Genomic DNA, 12,500 nt, shown 5'->3' on the forward strand with positions numbered 1-12,500 from the left:
AGGACAAAGTTTGTCCTTCGCAGCATTAATGCTCTGTGTGTGTTGCTTCAGCTTCTCGTTGACTTGTTGAACTTGAGGAAGTAATTTGTCGTATTTAGCATTTAGAAATTTCACTGCTTTGTTAAGTTCCTCAAAATTTGCTGTTAAGCTATCAAGCTTAGAATTAATAGGACCAGATTCTCTTCTTAAGAGCTCCTTTATCTCTTCCAATGTAGCCATATTGGCTTTTAGCATCGAGATTTAGCTGAGCGCTAAAACACGCGTCCGCCCACCATAACGACATAATGTTGAGTTCATGGGCATTGTCCTAGACTCGGTTCGCATGAAAGCTTGCCTCCCCAATGATAAGATAAATTAAGACGTATCCGAGATCTCCTAGCCGCGTTCAAAAATGCTGTTCGGCACGCTTAGTGGAGCTCCAGTCGTAAGTGGGCACCATTCAGTTTGCATGTAAGGTAGTCGTTCCGGGCAGAACCTTCCTTCAACACATAATCAATCTCACCAGAGGGGTCCCCAGTGGCTTTCACCACATCCGCCTCAATCGGGAGTTCTTTAAGGACATAAATATGTGGAAGGTTTTTCTTACTGATTGGAACGGGAGTTCCCTCTTCCTCGACTCTTCCCCCAACCTCAAGCTCTAAATGGATGCGGCAAGCTCGGTGGGTTTTGGTGGTTTCCTTCAGGGTCACTGGTTGCTAGGTCGCTGGCCTCCCCAGTTGCTCCTTGATAGGGTTAGGGGCATTAGCATCAAATGGCAGGAACTTTTCCCCATTGTTGTCGCCTGTGCGATTTGGCACCCATTTTTCACGGGAAAACGCCTTCAGTTCTAGTGCGATAATGAGTCTGTGGTCTCTATAATTAATTCAGGGCATTCCAAGTCCCCGCGTATCATGGATTTGCTACGGTTTTAGTTCTCGTTTCCATGAAACACAATTTCTTGGTACAGGCCCATCATGTTCCCAGGGTTTCTAATGGCATTGCTTATGTGCAGCGTTTTTGGGCTCTCGCCCCCGTGGCAGACCAGATGCCTTGTACCATCCCACCTTCGCTAATGACCCTTTGAAGGTTGAGGTCCGAACCTACGCTAGCTGGGGCCTTGCAAAGAATACCAATCGCACTTACAGCACCGGGGAAAAGCATTTCTTAACATTTTGCTTCATGAACCGTCTCCAAAGCCCTTCAGGGGAAGTGTTACCAGCTTCTGAAGGTACACTCATTTACTTTGCTTCCTATTTAGCTAGAAGATCAGTACGTCACTGCACAATTAAACTTTAATTAGCGGAGGTTCGTAACCTCCATATCACAGCAGGGTTCCTCGATCCCATAAAGGGCAAGCTTCTGTTGGGCAAGGTTCTCTCTTTTCAGGGCGACGGGCAAATTCGTCGCCAACCGGTTACCCCTCGGGTACTTTGTGCCATCCGTCCTATATTGCAGTCCTGGCTAAGTCCTAGGGATTTTTCTATGATCTGGGCCGCCTTTACTTTAGCGTTTTTTGCATTTCTCCACTGCAGCGAGTTTACTTACCCTGGTATCAGTCAGTTTCGTTCCAGAACTGATCTTTCCACTGATTGCATTGGTTTCCATCCCAATCTAGCTTGCCCGCAGTACATGACAGTTCGCATAAAGTCGTCAAAAACTGATGCATTCCGGTGAGGGCACTGCCTCACGCTCGCTCGTACTTTCTCCCCCATTTGTGCTGTTATGGCCATCCGTAGATATTTCCTCCTAACCACGCCTCCTCAGGGACCACTTTTGCGCTTTCAATTCGACCGCTATCTTACCAGGCCAGTTGTGGCCCAACTTCTCCGGGATAGCGGCATGGTGGTCGGTCTTCCCCACCATAGCCTCAAGGGGCATAGCTTTTGCATTGGGGCTCCATCTACGGCTGCTGCTGCCGGTGTGCCAGATTGGCTTATTAAGGTACTTCTGACTGCTACCAGCTCTATATTCATACATCACAGAGCGTATTACATTCAGTTGCCCCGCAGATGGCCTCTGTTACCGACCAGTTTTTGCATGTTTGGCTTGGGGGATGCAGTGCCTTGCACCCATCTGTGGTCGTTAAGTCTGCACAGCGACTTTCCTTAAGCTTGTTGGCTCATTTGGCTTTGTACATTGCTCGCTAACCAATACTCTTGTGCGATCCAGCACGTGCTGTTTACCAATCAGCTCGTAGTGCTGGGGAAATAAGTGAGGTTGTTCTATATCACGCAATCCGGAAGTCACATAGGCTAACCAGTCAAAAGGCAGTGTTCCCCTCAAAAAACGCCAATACATCTGTTGTCTCATCCTATTGCGCCTTACGTTATGGCTCAGAAGCTAACTATCTTGATACCAAGGAACAGTGACATTAATCTATTTTCTAATTTTGCATTTTGTTTGCTATGCCTTTCGTTTTTCCCTGTGGCATTTTTTGTTTATTTTCAACTTACCCTTTATTTGGGTTATGTGGGCGGTTTCTCATTTGTTCATTACAACTTCACCTCGATTTAAGTGTGTCATTGCAAAAAGGGTGAGACTGCTGTATTTTTTGCCTGAAGGCGCAATTCTATTCCTCTGGGTATTGAGTTCGAGTCAGTTCAAGAAGTGTTTGAGGATAACCGAAGTACTGTGAAACAAGTTCTGCTTTCCTTTTTTTAAAAAAGGTGAGATCTTAGTCTGGAAGCCCTTGAAACCAATTGAGAAGACTAGAACAAAGCAGTGAAGTTGTAAAGATATCCTTTTGTTGTTGACATGGGAAAATCAGGGCAGAGTTTCCATGCGTCGGCCTTTTTTGTAAAACACGTCCATGGAATTTGTTCGGTTTGAGAGCTTTAAAAAGAGATCTTAAACGACTTGTTTTGGTTACCCAAAGTGGAAATTCATGTCTTTAACTTAGAGCGGCACGCTTATCAATTCATTCTTGCATAACAAATCGTAAATGTCCGAAGATCCATGCGTCAGCGTTTTCTGTAAAACACGTCCAACTTTGATCCACATCTATGGAATTAGTTCGGTTTGAGAGCTTTAAAAAGAGATCTTAAATGACTTGTTTTGGTTACCCAAAGTAGAAATTCATGTTTTTAACTTCGAGCGGCACGCTTCTTATCGTTAAAATCATTCCTGCTTAGAAAATCGTAGAGTTCCGAAGATCTTTTGTTGTTGACACGTGGATGAAGGCGACAAAATCACTGCAGAGATTCCATGCGTCAGCGTTTTCCTCCAACTTTGATCCACATTTACGTAATTCGGTTTGAGAGCTTTAAAAAGAGATCTTAATGACTAGTTTCGGTTACCCAAAGTGGAAATTCATGTTCTTAACCTCGAGCTGCAAGCTTCTTATCAGTTCATTCTTGCGTAACAAATCGTAAATTTCAACCAATCATAGACTCTGATGTCGTTGTCGCTAAATGCACGTGCGCTCATGCATTCAAGACATTCACGTGAGAGCAGGGAGTCGAGCGTTTCCCAGATTGTTTACTTCCTTCGATCGCCATGGATTTCACTGTGGGACAAGATGTTGAAGGTGTTGATCAATTTGGCGTTTGGCATTTAGCCAAAATAGTTGATAAATGTGAAAGATCTGTCGTCGTGACCTTTCCTCCATGGAAGACGCAGTGGAACAGGGAGACCTTCGATCCTTCTGAAGGAAGGGAGAGATTGGATGAAGTTTTGGTTCCTTGCCGTTTTGCAAATAGGAAGGTAAAGTTTCAGTTGAATTGAAATGTGCCGATTATCACCCTTGATTTATCACTGTTCACAATCTCGAGTCTCCACACATGTGCTTTGTAAATGCTTACATCTTTCGAAAATGATTCTCTCCTTAGAGTCCAAACCTGAAGAAGCTTATAGCAGGCAATGTTGTTTACCTCGCTGGGGAGGAAGTGAAAGTCAGATAGTCTGATCCTATCCGAAAATCAGTAAGCTCAACAGTCTCAAGTGCGTGTTTGTTTACAGAAATCTCTGTTAACAGCATATTCCCCTTACCACTTTTATGCATTTCTTTCAACTTTGGTGGGGAGAATTTGTTAAGAATCACAACTTCTCTTGGCTATTCTTTGGTTCCGAAGAAATTACAAGATAATAATGTATCGGGTGAAATTACCGGTTTCCTCACACCATGCTATATGTGCCAATTAACAATAAGATTTTTGGGTGCAGAGGTTAACTTTACCCATGACAAAATCAGAAAGAAGGGCAGGTATATCAATTATTGGGACTTGTTTGTTTTTTCTTGTGGCTTTCCAATGTTGAACTATTTTAATATAGCATAATTAATTTTGTGGCCAGAGCTAGTATTTCAAGATAGGAAAGTGTTTATTTTATTTGTTTGTTTCTGCACAAGTTATGCATGTGCACTATCCCAGCTTGTTAGTAAAGTAGCTTACATGTGGTCTCAACCTGCCTTATTCACCTTTTGCTGTGCAAGTATATATGGATAATAATTAACAATTATCGGACAAAGTTGCAACTGGTTATTTATTATTGGAATGCTATTTCTTTTAGGTGACTGTGAACCTGTTGGACTCCTCTATCAGGACAGTGAATTTATGGGAACTGGAATGCACACGAGAAGTAGAGGAAAGCCAAGTGAGATCGAGGAAAAAGAGAAATACTGAAGTGCAAGCCGGGCAAGCAGTTCAGCCAGTTGCAGCAGCAGCAGAAACTGTTCGAGCTAATCCGTCTACTGATGAAAGTAAAAATTTAGAGTTTTGTTTTCATGTTTTGCCTGGTGGGACTGTCATGAGGGTTTGGTCTTTTTATAACTTGTCTTTTGCTCCTGGATTGGTTTTTGTTCGCACACAAATTTCAAAAATGGCCAATGAATTTACTTATTCTTTTGTACTTAATGCTAAGGTTAACAGTTTAAGTCAGGGTGTTTCTTGTACAGTAAAAGATTCAGAGCGAATTAGTTATAACAATGTTGCATGTAATTCTCCGGTTAGGAGTTAAGAGTGGATGGCATTATTTCAAAGGGTTGGGAATGGGTATTAAACTGTCAAGAGGGAAATACTGGAAATGTTTCTTACTTGCTAGAGCTAAGAAAGAGTTGTTTAGCAAGTCAAATACGCCAAGGTGTGTGGTCTGGCATTTCATGCAGTGCCACTCGTCCTGCACAGCCACTCCATCTTGGTGTATTTGATTCTCTGCTTGACACCCAGATCTTTGGTCTACCAAGTAAGAATCAAATTCAGGTTGTCTACAAAGGAAAAGATATTTCAAAATTAGACTCGTTAATTGGGGCCCAATGAGATGTCAAGGTTTTAGAGCCTCTTAACCCCCATTCTCATTTCAAGTATGTTTGTCAAATCAGGTTGTATGTCCACAAGTCTTCCATGAGTTTACGTTTTAATTTTTCCTACTCTGAGTCAAATGTTCCTTTCACTTGTGTGCGTGTATTAGTTTTTGTTTTATACAATGTAATGTATGTTTGGAACATAGGATGGCTGATAACTGGAAATTATGTGATGCAATAATTGATCTGATTCAACTTATTTGAACATACATGTAGGCTTTTTCATTTTTTCTTTCTGTTTGACAGTCGTTCTGTGCTCCATACACTTTTCTCTTTCCTTATAGTCACATAGGAAAATTCCAACCTCATTGAGGAATTTTAGATATTATCATTCTAAATAACATCCTTCATTTTTTGTATAGTATTGTTGAATGATCACATCCGAAAATTTCAACCTCATTGAGGAATTTTAGATATTATCATTCTAAATAACATCCTCTCTATTTTTGTATAGTATTGTTGAATGATCACATAGGAAAATCTCAACACTGTTGAGGAATTTCGTCATTGTAAATAGCGTTCTTCCTATTTAAACAATGGTGTTTCTGTCGAGGAACTATTGGCTAATAGTTGCCCCGCGAAAATTTGATATCCTTAAAACAAATATTTGCACGAGAATCAAAGCTTTGAGGGCAAATATTATATTTATAAGAACATCAAATTTCCAAGTGGCAACTACGAGACCAATAGTTCTGAGACATAAACACTCTATTGTCATTATTGTCCACCACTAAATTTTGTTCTGTGTGCCAGTTCAGAAATCATGTATTGAATTATTTTAAACTTTTTTAGATGAAAAAAGAAAACGGACAAAAACCCACTGAATACAATTGCAGTTGTTTATTTCCTATAAGCCACCTGTTTACAGAAACATTTTCGCGGACAACTACTATCCATCCAGGTATTTTCCTCAGATGGGCACTATGGGGTGATCGTGTCTCTATGCAGATGAACACTATTGCATCACGTGATCAGTTTAAACCAATAAGAATCAGAAAAAATTTAGCGGTGAACTATAATGTTGTATAGTATTCCATTGTTCAATTGAGTCAAACTTGTGGGTAATGGACACCTTGGCATTAGGCCAAGGTATATGCTCCTACTGTGTAAACTTAGGTTTTGTTCTTTGTTACTAAAAATAAACGAGTGAGAGATTTTCCAAATAATTAGTCTACTCACTGACTCTACTTATAAGTAATTCCTTAGTATTGCATTGCACATCCCTAGTGGGTGCATGACTTTCGCGTCATTAGCTCAAACGCGTACAAAAAGTAAGAGATTTCCCTCAAAGTAAGCTCAATAGCAAAATAAATGCTCCTTTTCTCTCAAACGAGCATGGTGAACACCAATTTTTGAGTTATTTTTTTGAAAAAAAAATACCTCTTTGTTGGCACATTGGGTATGTTATGGATGGTGTAATGGGTAAGTGAGAGATGTATACATACATACATACATACATAAACTTTATTCAAGTGTCTATAACTAATTAGCTCTTAGCTAAGAGCTAATTGGGGACACTTAATTAAAATTGATCAATAAAATTAAGATTAAAAAGATAAAATTGATAGATACATGTAAAGATTTACAAATTTAAATACAGTTAACGATTAACTGTAAAAAGAGTTAATTATTTACAATGCTACTAACATTACTAATTTAGTTAAACATATAAATAATTTAAAAAGGGACTAAAATCAGAAGTTATCGTCAGGACTGGCACACTTGACAATTACAGCTCCCGTCCAATAATCCTTTTATGTCCATACCTCGGATTGCATGTTTAAATGCTTCAAGGCTCGTTTTTTGACGTAAGTTAATATTTATTTTACTCCATAAATACGGTCCTAAATATCGGATACTATGTTTGCCGTATTTTGTAGTGTTTACCCTAGGGATAGAAAAATCCTTGTTACGTAAATTGTATTTACTATTTGAGATAGGGAAAATGTCAATTATAGTCTTGGGTACCAAATTATGTTTCACTTTATACATTAAAATTAAAATGTCTTGTAGTCTGTATTCTTACTGAATACAGCTCGCAAAGCTCGTTCCTGTGCCCTCTCTAGCTTCTTAGTGTCTGATGCTCTGCAAAAATGCCAGACCATGTGGCAGTAGGTTAAATTCGGTAGCACCCCAGCCTTGTACAACTGAAGCAAGGCATGAGTAGGAACCAGTTTTTTGAGTCGATTAAGAACACCGACTTTGCTTCCTGCTTTCTTACAAATATCACTTATGTGTGAACTATAGTTCAGTCTACTGTCAAGTGTCACTCCAAGAAGCTTAAGGGAAAGTTTAGATTCGACATTCTCACCATCAATTGTGATATTAATTGCTGCAGCTTCCGTATCCCTGTTACACAAAATCATTGCACCATACTTTTTATGATTGCCTTTAAGATAATTCTCATTATACCATCTTGGTATGTCACACCAATCGGATTGGATCTACTATAGATCAGCAAAGTGTTAGTTTTGTTGAAAGTTAGAGAAAGAGCATTCTTTCCTACATGGAGACGCAAAACAAGGGTGTAACATATTAGTATTTGGGTGCGGCTATACCCACGATGCCTAGGTAATAAAGTGGTTGAAACCCACCATCTTGTGTGTTATGCTAAATGCTAGTTTACTACAAAGGGAAGGATTCTGCACAAAAGCTAGCGATTTCAAGCTCATGGCTTCAATCGGTTACAATAATTATTTAGAGGGAACAAGATGCTTTGCAAATGAGATAAAATGTTTTTTTCAGGTATTTGCTAAGAACAGTCTAATAAAAAACATATTTGAAGAAAAAAAGTTTGATAGTAGAACATGAGTTTTTGTTGCAAAATAGTTCCGTACGGGGTGTATTTTGCCCAAGGAAAGGACTTAAAGCTAACCACGGAACTCACTGTCCAAAAAAGTGCAACATTCCCACAACCAAGCAATCAAAAACGGCACAAATGAAGCAATACTGCTTATTTGAATAAAAGAAGCTTTACTTTGAAGATAAAATTTTGTGTCTTTCAAGTAACTGAGACTTAACGCACAACTAGTAAAAATACGCCATTTTAAAAGCCTGCTGACAGTGACATAACCAAGCACGGTGACCCAATTTTTTTATTGGATTTTTTTAATGTTCATATCATGAATAGTAATTATGGCCAGTTTCAAGGGAATTACCTTAAGGCTCACAAAGCCAGCTTGCCATACTCGACTAATCTTACACTGCTATGCACACTATGTTTAGAGAATGAATTGAATGACTCCACAACGAGGTGTGAAATAGCGAAAAATGAACTACAGGGCAATGCTAACCACCAAAAAATGAACAAGCCTGTATGTGAGAAATCGGCTATTTTTGAGGGGAAAAAACACCAACTTAGCATAGTGTTATTCCAAGGCCTTCAAATATAATTGAAGCTTCAACATTTGCAAATCCGTTGCAGTGTGAAAATCCTATTTAAGTTGGACTTAATGGTCTGCACTGGGGAACAGTCTAGATTAAATTGTCATTTGAACAAATTGTTGGCAGCAAGAATTATAGCTTTTAATCCACTGCAGAGCCAGACCACGGATACCATAATGTTCCAACTTGGTAAACAGAATTGGATAGTTAAGAACGTCAAATGCTTTAGAAAGATTTTAAATCACTCCTACAGTAGTTTCACATTTGAAGGATAAGGCATAAGAGAATCACACACAAGGCCTCGCATGTCTGTAGTCACAAAATTTGTCACAAAATTTGTAAATAACTGCTTTGTTTTCTAGTTAAATACTGTTTTTTAGGCTACAGTTTGACACATTCCTGTTGTTTTCTGTTTCCAGAAAGTGACCACCCAACGTAATACAATGTCATATTGTGCGCAAGAAGGCTAAAGTTCCTTGATGTGTTGAATGTTCAGTGCTTCTAGTTACCAATACTTTGCCCCATTCTTCCTTCTTTTGCTGAAATTCAGAGGTGCCAATTTCTGCAAATTCTGCCCTCTCCTCCTCACTCATAGACTTCCACTTTTGTGCTAGCATGAAATTAATTTCCTTTAAGTTTTTGTCAGGGTAATCTTGGGCAAACTAGGCATACATCTGCTTCAAAAACACAATATACCCATTTGCAGCTCGTTTTGGTTCCCTCTGTGGTACGCAGTTGGATTCTTCAAGTTGTCCTAACTTGCGCTTCATACGCAACACTTTCTTCAAGTCCCTATGTGCACTTCTTTTGTTACTGCGAAGCAGTTCACTTTGTCTCACAGGTTTGACTTGCAGTAAAGAGCTGGCAGGGGCATTGTCTAAGTTTGTTAAATTTAACTTATGTTGCTGGATCTCGGGCAAGGCTTTTTCTTTGTCGGCATGAAGAACAAAGTTTTCGAAAGTATTGGCCACTTGTAGCGATACACATGTATAATTGCCTTGTTTATTTTTTTTATGTCCTTGTCCAATTCCTTTTGTGATGTGACCATGATGAAGCTGGCATCACAGACTTTTGAAATGTCCTTGTCAAACACCTTTCCTCTGTTGCGTAAAATCACTGGCCTTAGCTGTTCAGCATTAGTGATCCCGGTTTTGTCTTTGTCATTCAGTCGCCCAGAAATAGCAAATGTCAATCCTCTCAATACTTGGGGCACTGGCTCATGAAGGTTAGAAATTTCCATTAAAACAGGACGTTCTTTGGCATTCACTGCCACTTTGACTCTTTTTTTCTGTGGGGTCACAAACCATAGCTTTCAGGACCTTTCCCTCTCTTTCAACAAAAACTGTGTCACCTCCTTTGTAGGAGGCCGATGATTTCTCTGTGCTTGGATCTGAAGGTTCCAAAGGGAATCAGCCTGGTGTGATGTAGAACTGGACTCAACAGGAGGCATGGCTTGTAGGCCACTAGTATCTGATGGATCCCCAACTGCAACTCTCATTTCATTGCTGTTATCGAGCCCATCTTCTTGAAATTTCTTCTTCACATACTGTTCATAGGCTTCTTGCACTACTGGTGGGCATTTAGCTAAGCGTCGCCTCAGGAGCCTGTAGTACCATCTAAAAATGGTAATGATGGGATCTTGGCATTTCCACCGTCCACCTCTTGCAGAATGCCCAAAATACAAACACTGGTGCAGGTAATGGGTTCTTTCACCACCTTCCGGTACCTCCCCGTAACAATGAATGGAAAGGAAGATCTATGAGCATTTGAGGGAAAACATCAACTTGTTTGATCAAATACGGGTACAGTTTTGAGGATCCACATCTCAACAGAGTTAAGCCATGATATAGATCAGCCAGTTCCAAATATCTCACAATTTCATCCTCGGTTAGGCCAAATATGTAATCCTTAGGGTCTGAAGAGCCATGAGATGCATCAGGTTTGAGTTTGTTGGCATACTTGCAGGGGTCCTCATCCATCCTTTCAAGCTCGCGCATTTCCCAAATCAAACTCGGAAATCTGTGAAGTGGGCCACTTGAGGTAGATCCTAAGTTTTTCAGGTAACTGGAAAAACACTTCTTTGCTCGCTACATTGTCCAAAATTTCAGAATATTCATTGTCATTGAAGTAAGTAGCAGGGACTGAAATTGTCTCTGCATGATTTACATTCAAAGTGACCTGCTCCAATTTCTTCCCATCAAAATGCAATTGTAATGTGCCATTTCTAACTCCTCTTGCATTTATGTTGGAAAGAAAATGTCCAAATGTCTGTTCCTTTGAAGCGGTCCCCATGCTTGGTTGACTGTCCAAGTTCATGCATGACATGCATCGGTCATTTCTAATTGATTGTTGTCTTTGAAGAAGATTTCCAGTTGAGATTACTTGTAATTTGGATCTTGAATGTTCCGCCAAAGAAGGCCCTGGTTCAGGAACAGACCCTGATTCAGTGGAGTTTCTGATCTTTGAGTGGGAGGTTCAGAAGCAGACAGATCACTTATTGGAGCCAACGGTGTTACACAAGAGGACTGAGTGACTGGTGTAGCCATTGCGAAGGGAGGGTCAGTCATACACTGAACTGTGGCTGGTGGTTCTGGTTCCAGGGACGGTCCACTAGCTGTTGGCCCAGGATCATTAGATGTTGAAGCTGCATTCACCAGTATCTCCATCAAGCGACAACCCAGATCTATTGCAGTTGAAACTTCTTCACCTTGCCTTGAGCTTGCAGAAGTGAATAATACCAAAAGGGCTGCCTTGCAGGATATATGGCTTTGAAGTTTTGATGTGTTCTTGAAAAGAAATTCATCTTGCACCGATAAACCTTAAGAACACACACACAGTTGTTGAAATAACATTAGACTCTGACAATAAATTTGCAACCAACTAGTAGTAGAACAAATGTACATGAAAAAAAGTGGAAAAGACGACGAAGCCTTTCCAGAGTATTTAAAGAACAGAATATTGAATTACATTCCAGAATGGACTATGCAATTGTTTTATTCTGCAATGAGACGTTTACTGAATGTACTCCTGCTATTGTTTTTACACTCTTTAGTGTTAAGATAATTGATTGAAGTTGTTGATTTCAAGTAAAGACAAGGTTAAGACAAAAAAATAGCTTCCGTGTTCTAGTGGATGTTCATTAAATGGCCAAAAATCGTGAAATTCTATGTAAACAGTATGCCAGCACAGAAAAAAATTTTGTTGAGGTCCCCAAACAATTTATGGCTCTTTTGAGAACTTTAGTGATTGCTCTCACTATCCGTGTTAGAATAATGCGTATTTGCTGTTGCCTAGTGCAGATATTTGCCATTAATTGAAGGCTATTCACTACAAAATATGCACCTTACTTAAAATGGAGCCGCTGAGAGAAATCAAATTGTCTGGTTCAAATGAATATCTATGCTTTGAGACTAATAATAGAAGAACATGATCCAGAGGATTTCATTTTTACATGGCCTTTCTTGTTGTAGAAATGCTAAATCAAAGACAGCTAATTAAATATGCATAAATTAGTGACAAAAGGCCATTTTTGGAGAGGGTCCCCCTACCTTGAAGGGAATATATTATTTTAACCTAAGTTTTTGCCATAATCATTTACTCAAACCCAACATTTATGCCAAGTTTGAGCAAAATCGGTGATTTGAGCTGTATCACCTCCTGCCTGGTTCTGCCTGGTTTTCTGGTGGACACACTCTTAATTGTATTTGAAACAACTTAGGCGAAATTTTCGAAAAACGCTCTCTGTTTGAATCAATGAATTGTGCTTCAAAATTCCTCATATCCGCTTTCATTGCCTTTGTGTATATTTACTCAAGGCAAAAATTGTATGTGTCTACTTTTC

General features: G+C 39.7%; 1 pseudogene; it reads left to right on the top strand.

The window, feature by feature from the left end:
- The first annotated feature begins 1,158 nt into the window (after positions 1-1,158).
- On the top strand, positions 1,159-2,126 carry LOC137977272 (uncharacterized; annotated as a pseudogene).
- The last annotated feature ends 10,374 nt before the right edge of the window (positions 2,127-12,500 follow it).

Source organism: Montipora foliosa, chromosome 11 (assembly GCF_036669935.1).
Source record: "Montipora foliosa isolate CH-2021 chromosome 11, ASM3666993v2, whole genome shotgun sequence".
Taxonomy (NCBI): Eukaryota; Metazoa; Cnidaria; class Anthozoa; order Scleractinia; family Acroporidae; genus Montipora; species Montipora foliosa.